Here is a 21,203-nt window from a genome sequence, read left to right as displayed (position 1 = left end):
AGCCCACACCATCATTTTTTCCCCTTCTGTCTCTGTGTGCAATACTTTTTTCTTGAGTTGTTCATATTTCCAAGACATGATAAGATTGGTAATTTAAGGGACAGAGAAAGGATGCAAGTTTTCATTGCAAAGAGTTTTGGGGATAATTGCTATTTACAATTTTTCTTTCCAGGAGGCGGGTCAGGATGTAAGAGGAGTAGGAAACCCTATTTCAGCTGGTCCCCTAAGTTGAGCTAAATATCTTCCAAGGCACTGTGAGCACCCACGAAAGCAGCCTGAGATGTAAGATTATACACTTCTGGAACTCTACAGGGGCAGTGGAGAGGTACAGAAGAGTTGGGAGTTCATGGACTGATATTGGAGGATAAACAAAAGAGGGAGAGAACCACCAGAAGCAATCCATTGGGACATAATACCCTAATATAAAAGTGTCCTGCACTTAGGGACAAGCATTAGCTTGGAGACTGGTGGATGCAAGACAGGAAGGGATTAATAACAACACTCAAAAAACCCAAAGGGACTTAAGGGACAATTGTAGGGATGGGATGGCTGCAGGCACAGACCTAAGTCCACAGTCCCAGGATGGCCACAGCCAGTGCCAGCTGCACCTGAGAGAGCTTGGCATGAGCTGCAGCCCTGGTTCTTGGGTTTGTAGCCACCATAGCCACCTCTGCTGTGTCCATCCACCACTACCCAGGCTGAATGCATCCCCACGCATGCCTGACAGAGACTGATGCAGGCTCCATTTGGCAGTCCTTGGGTCTGCAGCCATTCACTGCCTCCACCCCAGTTGGGGCTAAGTGCATCCTGCATGGCTATGGGCTCCAGAGAGCTGTCCCTGGAGTGGCAGCCACAATGACCACGTTCTCTTAGACTGCTATTGTTCATGCTTTTGGTGGTATGGGAGTACAGAGACAAGCAGGGGCCTTGGGAAACCATGGAGATGGTGATCATGGCTGTGCACCACCTGTAGGACGTTGCAGTATTCAACAGAGTTTGCAGAGGGGGTGTCTGTATGTTCTGGACCATTCAGAGGGGAGCTGACTATGTCTTCTTTCTGAGGTGGAGGTCTGGGTGTGGACAATTTACTTTGCTCTGACTCTCCAAAAAGGTGCAAAAAGATGCCAAAGAATAAAACCTCCAGAGAGCAGAAGCCTGAAAAACCGGTTTCCACAGAGCCCAGTCCCTTCACAGGGGGCAGGGCAACTCAGCTGAAGCAAGATCAACCAAAAAAAATGCAGAAGGTTCTCCCCAAGAATACAAACCAAAAGAACAAGAGGACAACAATGACAGGGTTCCCATAAAACAGTAAAACCCCAACACCAGGGGAAAACAAAATATTAAGTTCCTGCTATGAACAGTCTACAGCCTGTTCATAGATAAACATTTTCTCTCTTTTTAAAAAATTCATTCTCATTATTCTTATAATTTTCTTTTTAACCTACTTACTACTTCAACTCAATGTTTAATACAACATATTTCAAAGCAACTTTTAAACTTGAACTTTTTTCATACATATAACTTTGTTTCTTTATCCTTTTTAAAAATATGTATAGCTATAAGCTTCAAGGTAGTCCTTATTCCCTAGTCAGTTCTACCCATATATGTATGTATATATATGTACATAATATGTATATACCCATATGTATATGTTTATATATATATATATATACATATATATATGTGTGTGTGTGTATATGTATATATATGTATATATATATGTGTATATGTATATATACATACACACACACACAGGTTTTTAAAAAGATTGTATTTATTTATTTGACAGAGAGAGAGAGAGATCACAAATAGGCAGAGAGGCAGGCAGAGAGAGAAGGGGAAGCAGGCTCCATGCTGAGCAGAGAGCCCAATGTGGGGCTCGATCCCAGGACCGTAGGATCATGACCCGAGCTGAAGGCAGAGTTTTATAATAATCTTTAATATAATTTAAACATGTGTTTTAAAACTTTCTGATTTTACCAATGTTCCAAAATATAACTTTTTTTTAACATTATTAGTTTTACCATCCAAAATATAACTTTTAAATAAAGTCTTTTTAACTATTTAGGCTTGTTTACTTGGTATGTCAAATAATTTGGGAAACATTGTCAAATAAGTTATGATAAACAAAATTTCATTTTCAATTGCATTGTTATGACAAGTATGGTCTCTGGTAAATTTAAGATTCTTATGTTTTCATGGCAATATATTTATTTGCATAATTTCAATAAGAATCTGGTCTTATGACAGGATGCAATTGAAAAGAAGTTCTTTAGAGATCTTCGATATCAGCCCTTTGTCTGTAGTGTCATTTGCAAATATCTTCTTCCATTCCGTGGGTTGCCTCTTTGTTTTGTTGACTGTTTCCTTTGTTGTACAGAAGATTTTGATCTTGATGAAGTCCCAAAAATTCATTTTTGCTTTTTCTTCCTTTGCCTAATGTGTCTTACATTTCCAATGTGTCTTCATTTTCTTTAGTTTCCATGAATTGTTTAAGTTCTTCTTTGATTTCCTGGTTTATGTCAATGCTCTTGAGCAGGGTGGTCTTTAGCTTCCAGGTGTTTGAATTCCTTCCAAACTTTCTTGTGGTTGGTTCCCAGTTTCAAAGCATTGTGGTCTGAGAATATGCAGGGAATAATCTCAGTATTTTGGTATCAGTTGAGCCCCAATTCATGACCTAGTATGTGGCATATCCTGGAGAAAGCTCCATGTGCGCTTGAGAAGAATGAGTATTCTGTTGTTGTAGGACGGAATGTTCTGTATCTACCTGTGAGGCCCATCTAGCCCCATGTGTCATTCAAAGCTCTTGTTTCTTTGTAGATTTTCTGCTTGGATGATCTGTCTGTTGCTGAGAGTGGCATATTAAAATCCCCTACAATTAACATACTCTTATCAATATGACTATTTTGATTAACAGTTGGCTTATGTAGTTGACCACTCCCATGTTGGGGGAATAAACATTTACAATTGTTAGATCTTCTTTCTGTTTAGGAATGATGTAGTGACCTTCTGTATCTCTGACTACAGTCTTAGTTTAAAATCTAATTTATTGATATGAGAAACGCTTTTGAGGCCCATTGACATGAAAGATGGTTCCCATTCATTTCACTTTCAGCCTGGATGTATCTTTAAGTTCAAAATGGGTCTCTTATAGACAGCATATGGATGGGTACCATAATTTTATCCAGTATGAAGCCCTGTTCTGTTTTATGGGAGCAGTTGGGCCATTCACACTGAGAGTGATTATTGAAAGGTAAGTTTTTATAGTCATCATGTTGCCTGTGAAGTCCTTGTTTCCATAGCTTGTCTCTATAAATTCCTGTTCTATAGCACTTGTGGGTTCTTTCTTCTTTCATAGAACACTCTTAATATTTCTTGTAGTTCTGGTTTGGTAGTCACATAATCTTTTAGTTTTTGCCAATCTTGGAAGTTCTTTTTCTCTCCATCTATTTGGAATATCAGCCTTGTTGGATAGAGTATTCTTGGCTGTATGTTCTTTTCATTTAGTGCCCTGAATATGTCTTGCCAGCCCTTTCTGGATTGTCAGGTTTCTGTGGATAGGTCTATCATTATTCTCATGTTCCTCCCTCTGTATGTAAGGGATCTTTCCCCCCTAGCTGCCCTTAAGACATTTTCTCTGAATTTATGATTGCAAATTTTACAATTACATGTCTGGTCGTCTTTCTACCTTCATTGATATTGGGGGGGGTGCCCTCTATGCCTCTAGGACATGAACACTTTTACATTCCTCAGATCAAGGAAATTCTCATCTAGGATTTGTTCAACTATATCTTCTTGTCCTTTCTCTCCCACCACCCCCTCAAGGATCCCAATAATTCTGACATTGGGACATCTCATGGCGTCACTTATTTCTCTAATTCTGTTTTCATGGCTTCTAAGCCATTTATTCCAGGCCTCTTCCTGGTCCTTCTTTTCTATCAGTTTGTCTTTTAAATCACTAACTCGATCTTCTGCCTCATTTACCCTAACTTTTACAGTATTTAGATTAGATTGGATCTCATTGATAGCATTTTAAAATTCGTTCAGATAAGCTCTCACTTCTGCCCTTAGAGATTCTATGTTGGCCCTAATGGTCTTCTCCAACCTAGCCATTGCCTGGATAATTGTTACCCTGAATTCTATTTCTGACATATTGTTTATGTCCATAAACATATCCAATAGTTCTTTGGCAGAGGCCATAGTCTCTGGATTTTTCCTGTGTTTGGTGTTTCTCCTCCTAGTCATTCTGGTAAGAGGTGGTTGAGAGTTGTATAGCTGAAAATATCAACCATGATCCAGGAGAGGTACACCTTATTCCAGTGATGATCTTCTGCTTCTGTAGAGGTCCAGAAGTGTATAATGTTATATCTCAGGCAGATTTCATGGTTTTTCAGAAACCATGATATGTAGATATGGTAGATATGTAGCTCAATTCAAGGGACCAGTTGAAACAGGATCTCCTACTTCTCCCCATCTTGCCCCTCCTTGGAGCTTGTAAATTTTAGTCTTTTTTTTTTCCCACTTATGCAAATGGTCTACAGGGCCACCAAAATCCCTTTTTAGGTGCCATAGTAGCAATATACCTTCACTGCCTTTTTTTTTTTTAACAGAAAAGTTTTGATTTTTAGATGAGATATTCCAGGTACTTTGTAAGAACTTTACTCATCATTGTCTCCAGAGCATACATTCATTTCAACATATAAATTACTCTACTTTGAATACTCTATTAAAGTCAAAAATTTCTAGTTTAAAAGGCTTGTCACATTTCCAAAGATAATTAGGTAATACGCTTATTAAAATACTGGTTTGCAGAACTGAGTACATTATAGATAGTTCATTAATGTTCTTTATGTGTAACTTAAAGTTAAAATTTGAGGAATTAGAATTTTTATTATCAGAACTACATAGCAAAACCATGTCCAGATGATAGACATACTAACTAATCTATAGATCAAGATAACCTGTAAGACATTTAATAATTCAATCTAAAGGAAAAACAAATTTTAGGAGAGATATTACATGATATATAGGTTAGCAAACATTTGAAATGCTTAATCCTATATTTATTTATTATTAATAATTAATTCATAAATTCAATCAGCCAACATATAGAATATCATTAGTTTCAGATGTAGAGTTTAAAATTTATCAGTTGCGTATAACAACCAGTGTTCATCATATCACATGTCTTCCTTAATGCTCATTACCCAGCTACCCCAGCCATCCACATACATCCCCTTCAGCAACCCTCAGTTCGCTTCCCAGAGTTAAGAGTCTCTCATTGTTTGTCTCCTCTCTGATTTCTTCCCATTCAGTTTTCCCTCTCTTCCCTGTTTCTTATGTTCCATATATGAATGAAACCATATGATAATTGTCTTTCTCTGATTGATTTATTTCATTTAACAACACCCTTCAGTTCCATCTCTGTCAATGTAAATGTAGGTATTTATGCTTTTTTAAAAATTAGCATATAATGTATTATTTGTTTCAAGGGTACAGGTCTGTGATTCATCAGTCATACACAATACCCAGTTGTCACCACTACACATACCCCTCCCAATGTCAATCACCCAGCCACACCATCCATCCCACCTCCTCTCCACTCCAGAAATCCTGTTTGTTTCCTATGACTAAGAATCTCTTATGGTTTGTCCCCTTCTCTGGTTTCATTTTTTTCTGTCTTCCCCTATGATTCTCTGCCTTGTTTCTTAAATTCCACCTATCAGTGATACCATATAATTGTCTTTCTCTGATTGATTTATTATGCCAAAATAATACCCTCTTATTCCATCCACATCATTGTAAACGGCAAGATTTTTTTGTGATGGCTGCTTAATATCCCAGTGTATATATACACCACATCTTCTTTATCCATTAATCTGTTGAAAGACATCTAGGCTCTCCCATAGTTTGGCTACTGTGGATATTGCTTCTATAAACATTGGGGTACATGTGCCCCTTCAGATCACTACATTTGTAATTTTGGGGTAAATACCCAGTAGTACAATTGGTGAGTCATAGGGTAGCTCTATTTTCAACTTTTTGAGGAAACTCCATACTGTTTCCCAGAGTCACTCTACCAGCTTTCATTCCCACCAAAAGTGTAGGAGAGCTCCCCTTTCTCTTTATCCTCGCCAACATCTGTCCTTTCCTGATTTGTTAATTTTAGTGCTTCTGACTGGTGTGAGGTGGTATCTCATTGTGATTTTGATTTGTATTTCCCTGGTGGTGAGGGATGTTGAGTACTTTTTCATGTGTCTGTTGGCCATTTGGATGTCTTCTTGCAGAAATGTTTGTTCATGTCTTCTGCCCGTTTCTTGATTGGATTATTTGTTCTTTGAGTGGTATTCATCCTTTCTGGTGGTTGAGTAACATCCTATATTTTTAATGCAACAAAAGTCCTCAAATATTAAAGTAGGCACATACACCTAATATATTTTATCCTGTGAAAACTGCTGAATCATTTGGTTGTTTCGACATTATTTGGACTAAATTCACTCTACCTGTGGCAGGCACTGAGCAGTCATAAATGGAAAGTGCAATTGCCTGAACGGAAACATAGCTTAAACCATTTATTTAATACTACTATTCTACAAAGATACAGTAATGCTGTAGTTGACATTTACAGTTGTACAAAGTCTTGCTAAAGATTAGCAAGCTTGATGAGACAATACCAAAAGGTCACAGGTCATGAATGAACTAAAGAATATCTTAAGTATAGGGTATATCAACACTCCATTTGCATGTTTAGTTTGTAGGAATGTTGATCAATTTTCCCTTCCATAAGATATTATACTCCTCATTACATTGATGACATTATGCTAAATGGAAATAATGAGAGTAACAAGTACTCTGGACTTAATAGCAAGACATTTAATGGATGTGAATGGATGTATAATTAATGCAAATAAAACCTAGGGAATTCTACCTAAATGAAAATTATAGGAGTCCACTGATTTTGGGGTATATCCATATATCTCTTTTAAATTTTAGAATAAATTTGCGCCTGGGTCTTCCTACAATCTAGAAAGAGGCACAACTGCTTGCGAGTCACCACCTTTCAATCAATTATTCAACTTGAACCAGTTTACAGACCTTGAACTCCTGAATGAATGGGAGGCCTTGATAAAAGACCCTGGAATACTATCAAAATGTATACTGTTAATTTCTCTTTGAGTTTTCCCTAAAGTAACCTATGGCTTTATACCAGGATAACCGTGCATTGTAGGAAAGGAAATAATCAGACCCTTCACGGACTATTGGATGCTGCTCTGAATGCACACTCTTTCCAGGGTAAATAAAACATCATTATAGTCCTCTAGTCAGATTAGGAGCTCATGATATTCAGAGTATCAATAGAGTTTTAGCACAGATCTATCTCACATTGTGTCCAGTTGGTTTATGAACACATGCTATGGTTCTTCCCCCAGTTTTAGAATGTATAATTGGAATAAAAAATATTTTGCAGCTGAAACAATCTTCATATTGGTTTCTGACCTGAAGAGTGAGGACTATAATGGTAGGAAATGCCACATATAAGCTATTATAATTGTATGTAAGAATATAGTAATGTAAGAATATAGTGAATACAGAGTAATACTGCTTTCTTGATGGTATTTCAGAGATTTGCACCACAAACAAGAACTTTTGAGATGCAGAGATATTAATTCTTACCCACGTCCTCATTCAAGTCTTCAATTTGTATGAGATAGAAGATAGATGGAAAAGGGCAGTGGATTATACCATAAGTTTAGCCAAGATTATATCAGTAGCTCAGCACAAACTTGTTATTCCACCTCTAGCTGTTATACTAGATGTAGTTATTTTGCTTGAGCAAATTCACATATCCCTGCACTGGTGTGCATTTATTGATATGGCTAGTGCTTTTTATTTATACATTTCCATGAGGCCCACTGGAAGAATTTTTATTACAGCTGGAAGACCAGCAACATACCTGTACAGTCTTACCTCAGTGGTGTGTAAACGTTCAGCCTTATGTATCAATTTAAATATTAGGAATCTTAAAAAAAAGATTTTAGTTATTTATTATTTAGAGAGAGATCAAGAAAGGGAGGGAGAGAGAGAACAAGCAGGGGTAGCAGCAGGCAGAGGGGTAAGCTGTCTCCTTGCTGAACAAAGAACCCAATGTAGTACTCAATCCCAGGACCCTGGGATCATGACCTGAGCTGAAGGCAGATGCTTAACTGACTGAGCCACTCAGGCATCCTGATATTAGGGATCTTGATTACTTTTTTTTTCCCCACAATATACATTGCAAAATTATCACATTAATGATATGCTGATAGAACGTCTAGAACATGATTTTCAACTTCTCCACACTTACTGACAACATATTTACATGTCAGAGAGTATGGAATAAGTCTGATTAAAATTCAGAGGCCCTCTACCTCAGTGAAATTTCTGAGTCCAGTCCAGTGTTGTAATACATGTCCAGATAACCCTTTAAAGGTAAATGATTTTTTAAATTAAAAATATATATATATATATATTTTTTTTTGCATCATACCCCACCTACATCAGAAAAGGCACACTGCTGGTGGGCTTTTTAAGATTTTGAATACTCTATATTCCTCACAAATAATTTCATTAAATGGCGGTATGCACCTGATTCTTAGTCCTCCTGTTCATCCTTTTCTCTCCTAGCTTATACTTAGTCCATCATGGAGATTTTCCTGTGACAACTCACAAAAGAAAAAATGTGGGGCTGGATTATAGATAGTTCTGCACCAGATGCATATACCACCCCAAAGTATGCTACTACCCATCTCTGGGACATCTCTGAAGCACAATGGTAAAAGGAAATCCATCCATTGACAGGACATCAAGAAGTTCACATGATTGTTCTCTTAATTTAGAAGGAGAAATGACTAAATATGTCATTATATATTAATTTATGAGCTCTGGCGAATGGTCAGAGTTTTGAAGGAAAAATAAATGTAAAATTGTTGATAATGACATTTGGGTAAAAATACGGACAGAGCATTTCTATTGGGCAAAAAGACATGAAAATATTTGTGTCCTATGTGAAAGGTTACTAAATGAAGACTTTGGGATAGGAAGATTTCAACAACCAAGTGGGTAAGATGAAATATTACTGTAGATATCAGTCAGATTCTTTCCCCAGCTACCTCTGTCATTGCCCAACATGCTCATGAACAAAGAGGCCATGGTAAGCAACAGACATTATGCATGGACTCAAAAGCAGTATTATACACTTACCAAGTCTGAATGACCAATCTGCCAGCAATGGACATAGCATTAATTTCCTGATATAACACCTGAGGTGTTTAACTTGCTGCCTTTTGGCAGAATAATTATATTCCTATGCTTCCATGAAGGAAGGGGCAGCTTTTGTCCTTACTTGAGCACATCCTTCATTTGGATATAAACATATTTTTACTGCATGTGGTACTTCAATCAATACTACCATCTTCGTACTTATGGAATGAGTTTTCTACTGCCATGGTATTTTATTTTATTTTATTTTAAATTTTATTCTTTTAGTTATTTTTAATTTTTTAATTAAATTTGTTTATTCTCAGCATAACAGTATTCATTATTTTTTCACCACACCCAGTGCTCCATGCAATTTGTGCCCTCTATAATACTCACCACCTGGTACCCTAACCTCCCATCCCCCCGCCACTTCAAAACACTCAGATTGATGGATATTGTGGACATTGCTGCTATAAACATTCGAGTACACGTGCCCCTTTGGATCACTACGTTTGTATCTTTAGGGTAAATACCCAATAGTGCAATTGCTGGGTCATAGGGCAGTTCTATTTTCAACATTTTGAGGAACCTCCATGCTGTTTTCCAGAGAGGTTGCACCAGCTTACATTCCCACCAACAGTGTAGGAGGGTTCCCCTTTCTCCACATCCTCGCCAGCATCTGTCATTTCCTGACTTGTTGATTTTAGCCATTCTGACTGGTGTGAGGTGATATCGCATTGTGGTTTTGATTTGTATTTCCCTGATGCCGAGTGATATGGAGCACTTTTTCAACAGATGAATGGATCAAGAAGATGTGGTATATATACACAATGGAATACTATGCAGCCATCAAAAGAAATGAAATCTTGCCATTTGCGACAACATGGATGGAACTAGAGCATATCATGCTTAGCGAAATAAGTCAGGTGGAGAAAGACAACTATCATATGATCTCCCTGATATGAGGAAGTGGTGTTGCAACATGGGGGCTTAAGTAGGTACGAGAAGAATAAATGAAAGAAGATGGGATTGGGAGGGAGACAAACCATAAGTGACTCTTAATCTCACAAAACAAACTGAGGGTTGCTGGGGGGAGGGGGTTTGGGAGAAGGGGGTGGTATTATGGACATTGGGGAGGCTATGTGCTTTGGTGAGTGCTGTGAAGTGTGTAAACCTGGTGATTCACAGACCTGTACCCCTGGGGATAAAAATATATGTTTATAAAAAATAAAAAATTATATTAAAAAAAAACAACACTCAGATTGTTTTCCAGAGTTCATAGTCTCTCATGGTTCAACTCCCTTTCCAATTTCCCCCAACTCCTTTCTCCTTTCTCCCCATGTCCTCCATACTATTTGTTATGCTCCACAAATAAGTGAAACCATATAATAGACTCTCTCTGCTTGACTTATTTCACTCACCATAATATCTTCCAGTCTCGTCCATGTTGCTACAAATGTTGGGTATTCGTCCTTTCTGATGGAGGCATAATACTCCATAGTATATATGAACCACATCTTCCTTACCCATTCGTCCGTTGAAGGGCATCTTGGTTCTTTCCACAGTTTGGTGACCGTGGCCATTGCTGCTATAATCATTGGGGTACAGATGGCCCTTCTTTTCACGACATCTGTATCTGTGGGGTAAATACCCAGGAGTGCAATGGCAGGGTCATAGGGAAGTTCTATTTTTAATTTATTGAGGAATCTCCACACTGTTCTCCAAAGAGGCTGCACCAACTTGCATTCCCACCAACAGTGGAAGAGGTTTCCCCATTCTCCACATCCCCTCCAACACATGTTGTTTCCTGTCTTGCTAATTTTGGCCATTCTAATTGGTGTAAGGTGATATCTCAATGTGGTTTTAATTTGAATCTCTCTGGTGCCTAGTGATGATGAACATGTTTTCATGTGTCTGATAGCCATTTGTATGTTTTCATTGGAGAAGTCTCTGTTCATGTCTTCTGCCCAATTTTGATATGATTGTCTGCTTTGTGTGTGTTGAATTTGAGGGGTTCTTTATAGATCCTGGAGATGAACCTTTTGTCTGTACTGTCATTTGCAAATACCTCCTCCCATTCCGTGGGTTGCCTCTTTGTTTTCTTGACTGTTTCCTTGGCTGTGCAGAAGCTTTTGATTTTGATGAAGTCCCAGAAGTTTATTTTCACTTTTGTTTCCTTTGCCTTTGGAGACATATATTGAAAGATGTTGCTATGGCTGATATCGAAGAGATTACTGCCTATGTTCTCCTCTAGGATTCTGATGGATTCCTGTCTCACGTTTAGGTCTTTTATCCATTTTGTGTTTATCTTTGTGTATGGTGTATGAGAATGGTCGAGTTTCATTCTTCTACATATAGCTGTCCAGTTTTCCCAGCACCATTTATTGAAGAGACTGTCTTTATTCCACTGTATATTTTTTCCTGTTTTGTCGAAGATTATTTGCCCATAGAGTTGAGGGTCCATATCTGGACTCTCTACTCTGTTCCACTGGTCTATGTGTCTGTTTTTATGCCAGTACCATGCTGTCTTGGTGATCACAGCTTTGTAGTAAAACTTGAAATCAGGTAATGTGATGCCCCCCCGTTTTATTTTTGTTTTTCAACATTTCCTTAGAGATTAGGGGTCTCTTCTGATTCCACACGAATTTTTGGATTATTTGCTCCAGCTCTTTGAAGAATACCCGTGGAATTTTGATCAGAATGGCATTAAAAGTATAGATCTATCTAGGCAGTATAGACATTTTAACAATGTTTATTCTTCCGATCCAAGAGCATGGAATGGTCTTCCATCTTTTTGTGTTTTCTTCAATTTATTTCATGGGTCTTCTGTAGTTCCTCGAGTACAGATCCTTTATCTCTTTGGTTAGGTTTATTCCCAGGTATCTTATGGTTCTTGGTGCTATGATAAATGGAAACAATTCTCTAATTTCCCTTTCTGTATTTTCATTATTAGTGTATAAGAAAGCCACTGATTTCTGAACACTGATTTTGTATCCTGCCATGTCGCTGAATTGCTGTATGAGTTCTAGTATTTTGGGGGTGGAGTCTTTTGGGTTTTCAATATAAAGAATCATGTCATCTGTGAGAGAGAGGGTTTGACTTCTTCATTGGCAATTTGGATACCTTTTATTTCTCTTTGTTGTCTGATTGCTGTTACTATGTTGAACAAGAGTGGTGAGAATGGGCATCCTTGTTTTGTTCCTGATCTCAACAGGAAGGTTGCAAGCTTTTTCCCATTGAAGATGATATTTGCTGTGGGTCTTTCATAGATAGATTTGATGAAGTTCAGGAATGTTCCCTCTATCCCTATTCTTTGAAGCATTTTAATCAGGAACGGATGCTGGATTTTGTCAAATGCTTTTCCTGCATGGATTGAGAGGAGCATGTGGTTCTTCTCTCTCCTCATATTAATTTGTTCTATCACATTGATTTATGAATGTTGAACCATCCTTGTAGCCCAGGGATAAATCCCACCTGGCCATGGTGGATAATCTTTTTAATGTGTTGTTGGATCCTTTTTGCTAGGATCTTGTTGAGAATCTTAGCATCCATGTTCATCAGTGATATTGGTCTGAAATTCTCCTTTTTGGTGGGGTCTTTGCCTGGTTTTGGGATCAGCGTAATGCTGGATTCATAGAAAGAGTCTGAAAGTTTTTCTTCTGCTGTAATTTTTTGAAACAGCTTCAAGAGAATAGGCGTTATTTCTTCTTTGAATGTTTGGTAGAATTCCCCAGGGAATCCGTCAGGTCCTGGGCTCTTGTTTTTTGGGAGGTTTTTGATCACTGCTTCAATCTCGTTACTAGATATCAGTCTATTCAGGTTGTCAATTTCTTCCTGGTTCAATTTTGCGAGTTTATAGTTTTCCAGGAATGCATCCATTTCATCAAGGTTGCTAAGCTTATTGGCATATAACTGTTGATAATAACTTCTGATGATTATTTCTACTTCCTTGGTGTTAGTCGTGATCTCTCCCTTTTCATTCATAATTTTATTAATTTGGACTTTCTCTCTTTTCTTTTTGATTAGTGTGGCCAATGGTTTATTGATCTTATTGATTCTTTCAAAAAACCAGCTTCAGTTTCATTGATACGTTCTACTGTATCTCTGGTTTCTACCTCATTGATCTCAGCTCTAATCTTGATGATTTCCATTCTTATGTGTTGAGTTAGTTGGATTTGTAGTTGATCCTCCAGTTCTTTAAGGGATAGAGACAGCTGCTGAGTTCTGGATTTTTAAATTTTTAATTTTTTTTTGAGGGAGGCTTGGATGGCTATGTATTTCCCCCTTAGGACCGCCTTTGCTGTATCCCATATGTTTTGGATTGAAGTGTTTTCATTCTCATTGGTTTCCATGAATTGTTTCAGTTTTTCTTTGATCCCCTGGTTGATCCAAGCATTCTTAAGCAAGGTGGTCTTTAGCTTCCAGGAGTTTGAGTTCCTTTGGAACTTTTCCTTGTGATTGAGCTCCAGTTTCAAAGCATTGTGATCTGAGAATATGCAGGGAATAATCTCAGTCTTTTGGTATTGGTTGAGTCCTGATTTGTGACCCAGTATGTAGTCTATTCTGTAGAAGGTTCCATGTGCTCTGGAGAAGAATGAGTATTCTGTTGTTTTAGGGTTGAATGTTCTGTATATATCTATGAGGTCCATCTGGTCCAATGTGTCATTCAATGCTCTTGTTTCTTTATTAATTTTCTGCTTTGATGATCTATTTCTGAGAAAGACATGTTAAGATCTCCTACTATTAGTGCATTCATATCAATATGACTCTTTATCTTGATTATCAGTTTTCTTATGTAATTGGCTGCTCCCATATTGGGGGCATAGATATTTACAGTTGTTAGATAATCTTGGTGGACAGTACCTTTAAGAATGATGTAGTGTCCTTCTGTATCTCTGTTTACAGTCTTTAGTTTAAAGTCTAATTTATCTGATATTACAATTGCTACCCCAGCTTTCTTTTGAGGTCCTTTGGCATGAAAGATGCTTCTCCATCCCTTCACTTTCAGTCTGGGTGTATCTTTAGGTTCAAAATGGGTCTCTTGTAGACAACATATGGATGATTCCTGCCATTTTATCCAATCTGCAACCCTGTGCCATTTTATGGGCACATTTAGGCCATTCACATTGAGAGTGATTATTGATAGATACGTTTTTATTGACATCGTGTTACCATTGAAGTCTTTTCTTTCTGTAGTTTGTCTCTTTATTTCTGTTCAATGCTATTCTTATTATTTTTCCTGTTTTATAGAACCCCCCTTAATATTTCCTGCAGTGTCAGCTTGATGGTTGTGTATTCTTTTAAGCTTTGCAGGTCTTGGAAACTCTTTATCTCTCCATCCATTTTGAATGTCAGTCTTGCTGGATAAAGTATTCTTGGTTGCATGTTCTTCTCATTTAATTCCCTGACTATATCTTGCCAGCCCTTTCTGGCTTGCCAGGTCTCTGTGGACAGGTCTGACGTTATTCTGATGGGCTTTCCTCTGTAGGTAAGGAGCCTCTTTGTCTTAGTTGCTTTCAAGAGATTATATCTACAATTATGATTCCTCAACTTGACTATCAGGTGCCTTGACATTCTTTTGGAATGTATAATCTTGGGTGGAGACCTTTTGGCCTCTAGTACATGAACGCTGGTTCTATTCGTGAGATTGGGAAAATTTTCATGAAGAACTTGTTCCACTATATCTTCTAGACATCTTCCTTTCTCCTCCCTTTCTGGGTTTCCAATAGTTCTGACATTGGAACGTTTCATGGCATCATTTAGTTCCCTGATTCTGTTTTCATGGTTTCTAAGCTGTTTCTTCCAGGATTCCTCCTGATCCTTTCTCTCTATCTGTTTTTCCTCCAGATCACTAATTCTATCTTCTGCTTCAGTTACCCTAGCTTTGAGAGAATTTAGATTTGATTGGAATTCATTGAGAGCATTGTGAACCTCAGCCCTGGTAGCTTTTAACTCCACCCTAACATTTTGAACATCTTCTCTGGCTGCTTTCAGCTCAGCCATAATCAATTTTGTTTGGGCATCCATGGCTTTCTCCAACCTAGCTATTACCTGTATAATCGTTAGCCTGAATTCTCTTTCATATTGTCTATGTTTATAGCCATTAGCTCTGTTGCTGTATTTTTCTTCTGTTGGGCATTTCTCCTCCTAGTCATTTTGGTGAGAGATGACTGAACAGATGTAGCTAGATGTAGCTGGATGTATCTATTGATTGTGGTGCAGTCAAGGTGCACCGTGGTCTGAGTAATTCCTCACCCATATGAGAGACAAAGAAAAGAAAAAGAAAAAAAAGAAAAAGAGAGAGAGAGACAGAGAGACAGAGAGAGATACAGGAAAGAAAGGGAAGATGAAAGAGAATGTTCAGCCCAAAATGACCCCAAGGTAAAATTTATGAAGTATACAAACAAAAACAAACACAAAGACTGATAAAAGTATATGAGAAGAGAAAAAAATATATATATATGCAAATAAAGGAACAACATCATCAAAAAGAACCCCAAGTGTAAGATTTATATACTATCAGGACAAACACAAAAACACAGAAACAATGGTGGAAGCAAAAGATGGGAGAGTGGTTATAAATTATCAGTGTGGGTGAAGAAGGTTGTTTTGATTCTTCCTGGATGTATCTTGGTATCTTTGTTAAATGACTCAATTTTTCTAAAATAAAGGGGGATTAAAAATTGGTTTACCTATAGAGTTAGTATTGATTGGGGAAAGGGGATTACTTTGAAGTTTAATTCTATATGAATATTAGAAAATAAAAATAAAAAGGCATAAAATAGACTAAACTAAACTAAAATTTAAAAAAAAATTAAAAAAATAGAAATCCAAATAAACACACAGGTGTATGTACCAAAAAGTTCAGGTTAGAAGGTTATTATGGAATTTGATTTACTACTGGACATCTCATTGTGATGGTAAATAGGTTAAAAAATTATCTATATAGGGCGCCTGGGTGGCTCAGTGGGTTAAGCCGCTGCCTTCGGCTCAGGTCATGATCTCAGGGTCCTGGGATCGAGTCCCGCATCAGGCTCTCTGCTCAGCAGTGAGCCTGCTTCCCCCCCCCCTCTGCCTGCTTCTCTATCTACTTGTGATTTCTCTCTGTCAAATAAATAAATAAAATCTTTAAAAAAAATTATCTATATAAAAAAAATGAACCAGAATAGTGGGAACAAGTTAAAAATAAAAGTTGTCTTCCATCTTTTTGTGCCTTCTTCAATTTCTTTCATGAGTGTTCTGTAGTTCCTCAAGTAAAGATCCTTTACCTCTTTTGTTAGGTTTATTCCCAGGTATCTTATGGCTCTTGGTGCTATAGTAAATTGAATTGATTCTCTAATTTCCCTTTCTGTATTTTCATTGTTAGTGTATATGAAATCCACTGATTTCTGCACATTGACTTTGTATCCTACCATGTTGCTGAATTGCTATATGAGTTCTAGTAGTTTGGGGGTGGAGTCTTTTGAGTTTTCCATATAAAGAATCATGTCATCTGCGAATAGAGAAAGTTTGACTTCTTCATTGACAATTTGGTTACCTTTTATTTCTCTTTGTTGTCTGATTGCTATTGCTAGGACTTCTAATACTATGTTGAACAAGAATGGTGAGAGTGGGCATCCTTGTCTTGTTCCTGATCCCAACGGGAAGGCTGCAAGCTTTTTCCCATTAAGGATGATATTTTCTGTGGGTCTTTCATAAATAGATTTGATGAAGTTCAGGAATATTCCCTCCATCCCTATACTTTGAAGCGTTTTAATCAGGAACAGATACTGGATTTTGTCAAATGCTTTTTTCTGCATCAATTGAGAGGACCATGTGGTTCTTCTCTCTTCTCACATTAATTTGTTTTATCACATTGATTGATTTGCAAATGTTGAACCATCCTTGTAGCCCAGGGATGAGTCCCACCTGATCATGGTGGATAATCTTTTTTTTTTTTTTTTTTTTTGGTGGATAATCTTTTTAATGTGCTGTTGGATCCTTTTTGCTAGGATCTTGTTGAGAATCTTAGAATCCATATTCTTCAGTGATATTGGTCTGAAATTCTCCTTTTTGGTAGGGTGTTTGCCTGGTTTGGGGATCAGGGTAATGTTGGCTTCATATAAAGAGTCTGGAAGTTTTCCTTCTGCTTCAATTTTTTGAAACAGCTTCAGGAGAATAGGTGTTATTTCTTCTTTGAAAGGATCGGAAGAATAAACATTGTTAAAATGTCAATACTGCCTAGAGCAATATATACTTTTAATGCCATTCCGATCAAAATTCCACCGGTATTCTTCAAAGAGCTGGAGCAAATAATCCAAAAATTTGTATGGAATCAGAAGAGACCCCGAATCGCTAAGGAAATGTTGAAAAACAAAAATAAAGCTGGGAGCATCACGTTACCTGATTTCAAGCTTTATTACAAAGCTGTGATCACCAATACAGAATGGCACTGGCATAAAAACAGACACAAAGACCAGTAGAACAGAGTAGAGAGCCCAGATATGGACCCTCAACTCTATGGTCAATTAATCTTCGAGAAAACAGGAAAAAATATACAGTGGAAAAAAGAGAGTCTCTTCACTAAATGGTGCTGGGATAACTGGACAGCTATAAGTAGAAGAATGAAACTCCACCATTCTCTTACACCGTACAGAAAGATAAACTCAAAATGGATAAAAGACCTCAACATGAGACAGGAATCCATCAGAATCCTAGAGGAGAACATAGGCAGTAATCTCTTTGATATCAGCCACAGCAACTTCTTTCAAGATATGTCTCCAAAGGCAAAGGAAACAAAAGTGAAAATAACCATTTGGGACTTCATCAAAATCAAAAGCTTCTGCACAGCAAAGGAAACAGTCAAAAAAACAAACAGGCAACCCACGGAATGGGAGAAGATATTTGCAAATGACAGTATAGACAAAAGGTTGATATCCAGGATCTATAAAAACTCCTCAAACTCAGCACACATGAAACAGGCAAAGATATCAAAAATTGGGCAGAAGATATAAACAGACTCTTCTCCAATGAAGACATACAAATGGCTATCAGACACATGAAAACATGTTCATCATCTCTAGCCCTCAGGGAGATTCAAATTAAAACCACATTGAGATATCACTTTACACCAGTTAGAATGGCTAAAATTAACAAAACAGGAAACAACATGTGTTGGAGGGGATGTGGAGAAAGGGGAACCTTCTTCCACTGTTGGTGGGAATGCAAGTTGGCGCAGCCTCTTTGGAGAACAGTGTGGAGATTCCTCAAGAAATTAAAAATAGAACTTCCCTTTGACCCTACAATTGCACTCCTGTGTATTTATCCCACAGATACAGATGTCGTGAAAAGAATGGCCATCTGTACCTCAATGTTTATAGCAGCAATGGCCATGGTCGCCAAACTATGGGAAGAACCAAGATGCCCTTCAATGGACGAATTGATAAGGAAGATGTGGTCCATATACACTATGGAGTATGATGCCTCCATCAGAAAGGATGAATACCCAACTTTTGTAGCAACATGGACGGGACTGGAAGAGATTATGTTGAGTAAAATAAGTCAAGCAGAGAGAGTCAACTATCATATGGTTTCACTTATTTGTGGAGCATAACAAATATCATGGAGGACAAGGGGTCTTAGAGAGGAGAAGGGAGTTGGGGTAATTTGGAGGGGGGGTGATTCATGAGAGACTATGGACTCTGAAAAACAACTGAGGGGTTTGAAGAGGCGGGGGTGTGGGAGGTTGGGGTACCAGGTGGTGGGTATTATAGAGGGCACAGATTGCATGGAGCACTGGGTGTGGTGAAAAAATAATGAATACTGTTTTTCTGAAAATAAATAAATTAATTTAATTAAAAAAAATAAAATAAATAAAAGTTGTCCTATGAAGTAGTGGTTGTTCTCTTGTAGTCTTTTTTTTTTTTTTCTTCCTTTCTTGGTTGGTTTTCTGGGGTTGGTTTTCTGCCACGTGGGTTTTCAGTCAATGATGTTCCCTGAGTTAAGTCCCCCCATCACCCTCAAAGGGGTGGGCTCTGAGGAAACTGGTTTTTTTCATGCTTTTGTTCTTTGGCGGTTTTTATGTTTGTTCTTTTTTTTTTTTTTTTTTTTCTCACCTTGACCGCTTTTGATGGTTTTTGTAGTTTTAGATGAAAAACTGCATTCTGACCTGCCTCTCAGAAAGAAGCCTCAGTCTGGCTGCAGAGCCCACATAAGTTCCCCCTTGGTCACTTGCAGAGGATGTTCCATGTCACAGTCCCTGAGGACACAGGATCTTTTTCTTGTACCCAAAACCACGACAGCGGCAGCGGCAGCTGTTTCGGCAGCTCCAGGCTGCCAGAGAGGTTCCAAGCAGCGATTGCACACTAAGATTTTCCCACTGGCCCGGGCTGGGAGTGCCTGGTCTTTCTGGGTCTAAAAGCACTCAGCTTGTGCTCACCTCTTTCAGGGGAGGCTGTGGGTCGCGCACACATTTCAGGCTCTGAGAATGGGGCGCAGGCCTGAAAGCACCAGGCTGGGCCTTCGCGCACCTCTTTCAGGGGAGAGTTTGGGGCACACGTCTTAGGCTCTGAAGCAATGGCACAGGTCAAAGAGCACTGGCTGGGCCTTTGTGTACCTCTATCAGGGGAGAATGAGGGGCACGCGCATCTCAGGCTGTATAGCAGAGCTTGTGCGTTCTGTCCTCTGGCCAGGCTCCCAGCCCCTCACAGGAGATGGACCCCACGCATTCTGGGGTGCACTGGCTTAAGGCCCAAGACCTGGCTTCTCCGCTGCACTCTCCCTGGCTTAGCGCCAGGGGAGGCTGTCCTGAGACCAGGGACTTAAGCCCCTGTCTCTAGCTGCCCCAATTGCCTCAATTTTCCCCCTGCGATCTTTTGCTCTTTTGAAGTGCTTTCAACCAGTCTTCAAGTGAATGCTGGCCCCAGAAGCAGGGTGCTCTCGCTCGTATTAGGGGTATTACTTTCCAACTGATCACTTCTGGTGGGTCCCTCCCCCTTTTGTTTATCTTCCAATATCAGTTTGCTGTTCCCACTCCGCTTTACCTGCCCACTGGCATTTTCTGCTCCTGTAGAGATCCAAATGTGTATAATTCTGATCTCAGGCTGATTTCATGGGTGATTGGAGTTCTTTGGTTGGTAATCCGCTCACTTTAGGGTACAGGTTTAAAAGGCGCCTCCTCCTACTTCCTCACCATCTTGTCCTTCCCTCTACTCTTGTCATTTACTTTTGCCCGTTCTTTTGTTTGTCTGTTTTTGTTTGTATACTTTATAAATCTTACCTTTGGGGCCCATTCGGGCTGGGTCTTCTCTTTTCTTTTCTTTTTTTTTTCCTCTCACTCCCTTTCCCTTTTTTTTCTTTTTTTCCTTTCCTATTGGTGGGGACTCCCGATTGCTCAGAAGCTTGCCAGAGTGCACCTTGCCTGAACCACTGTTGATACTTACAACTACACATCCCTTCAGCCATCTCTCACATTAATGACTAGGAGGAGGAATTCCCAACAGAGGAAAAATTCACAGCCTGGGCCCTCTCCATCAGAGCTTCTGGATATAGACATAAACAGTATGTTGGAAAGGGAATTCAAGTTAACAATTATCCAGGCAATAGCTAGGTTGGAGAAAGCCTTTGATGACAAAATGGAATTGATTAGGCAGAAGTGAAAGCCACCAGGGATGATGTTAACAATGCTCTCAATGAGTTCCAATCTAATCTATATTCTCTACCAGCTAGGGTAACTGAGGCAGAAGATAGAATTAGTGATCTAGAGGATAACAGAGAAAAAGGATCAGGAGGAAGCCTGGAAGAAACAGCTTAGAAGCCATGAAAACAGAATTAGGAAAATAAATGATGCCATGAAACATTCCAAAGATGGAAGACAAAAAGATGGAAGGCCATGAAACATTCCAATGTCAGAATTATTGGAATCCCTCAGGGGGAGAAAAAATACAGAAGACTAGAAGATATAGTTGAACAAATTCTCCATGAAAATT

General features: G+C 38.6%; 1 pseudogene; it reads left to right on the top strand.

Annotated features, from left to right (window-relative positions):
* The window catches only part of LOC123389280, a 102,596-nt pseudogene extending 102,364 nt beyond the window's left edge, over positions 1-232 (top strand).
* The last annotated feature ends 20,971 nt before the right edge of the window (positions 233-21,203 follow it).

Source organism: Mustela putorius, unplaced genomic scaffold (genome assembly GCF_011764305.1).
Source record: "Mustela putorius furo isolate JIRA1106 unplaced genomic scaffold, ASM1176430v1.1 tig00003972_pilon_pilon_pilon, whole genome shotgun sequence".
Classification (NCBI taxonomy): Eukaryota; Metazoa; Chordata; class Mammalia; order Carnivora; family Mustelidae; genus Mustela; species Mustela putorius.
The sequence above is the reverse complement of the archived record's forward strand: the minus strand, read 5'-3'. Positions and strand labels throughout refer to the sequence as shown.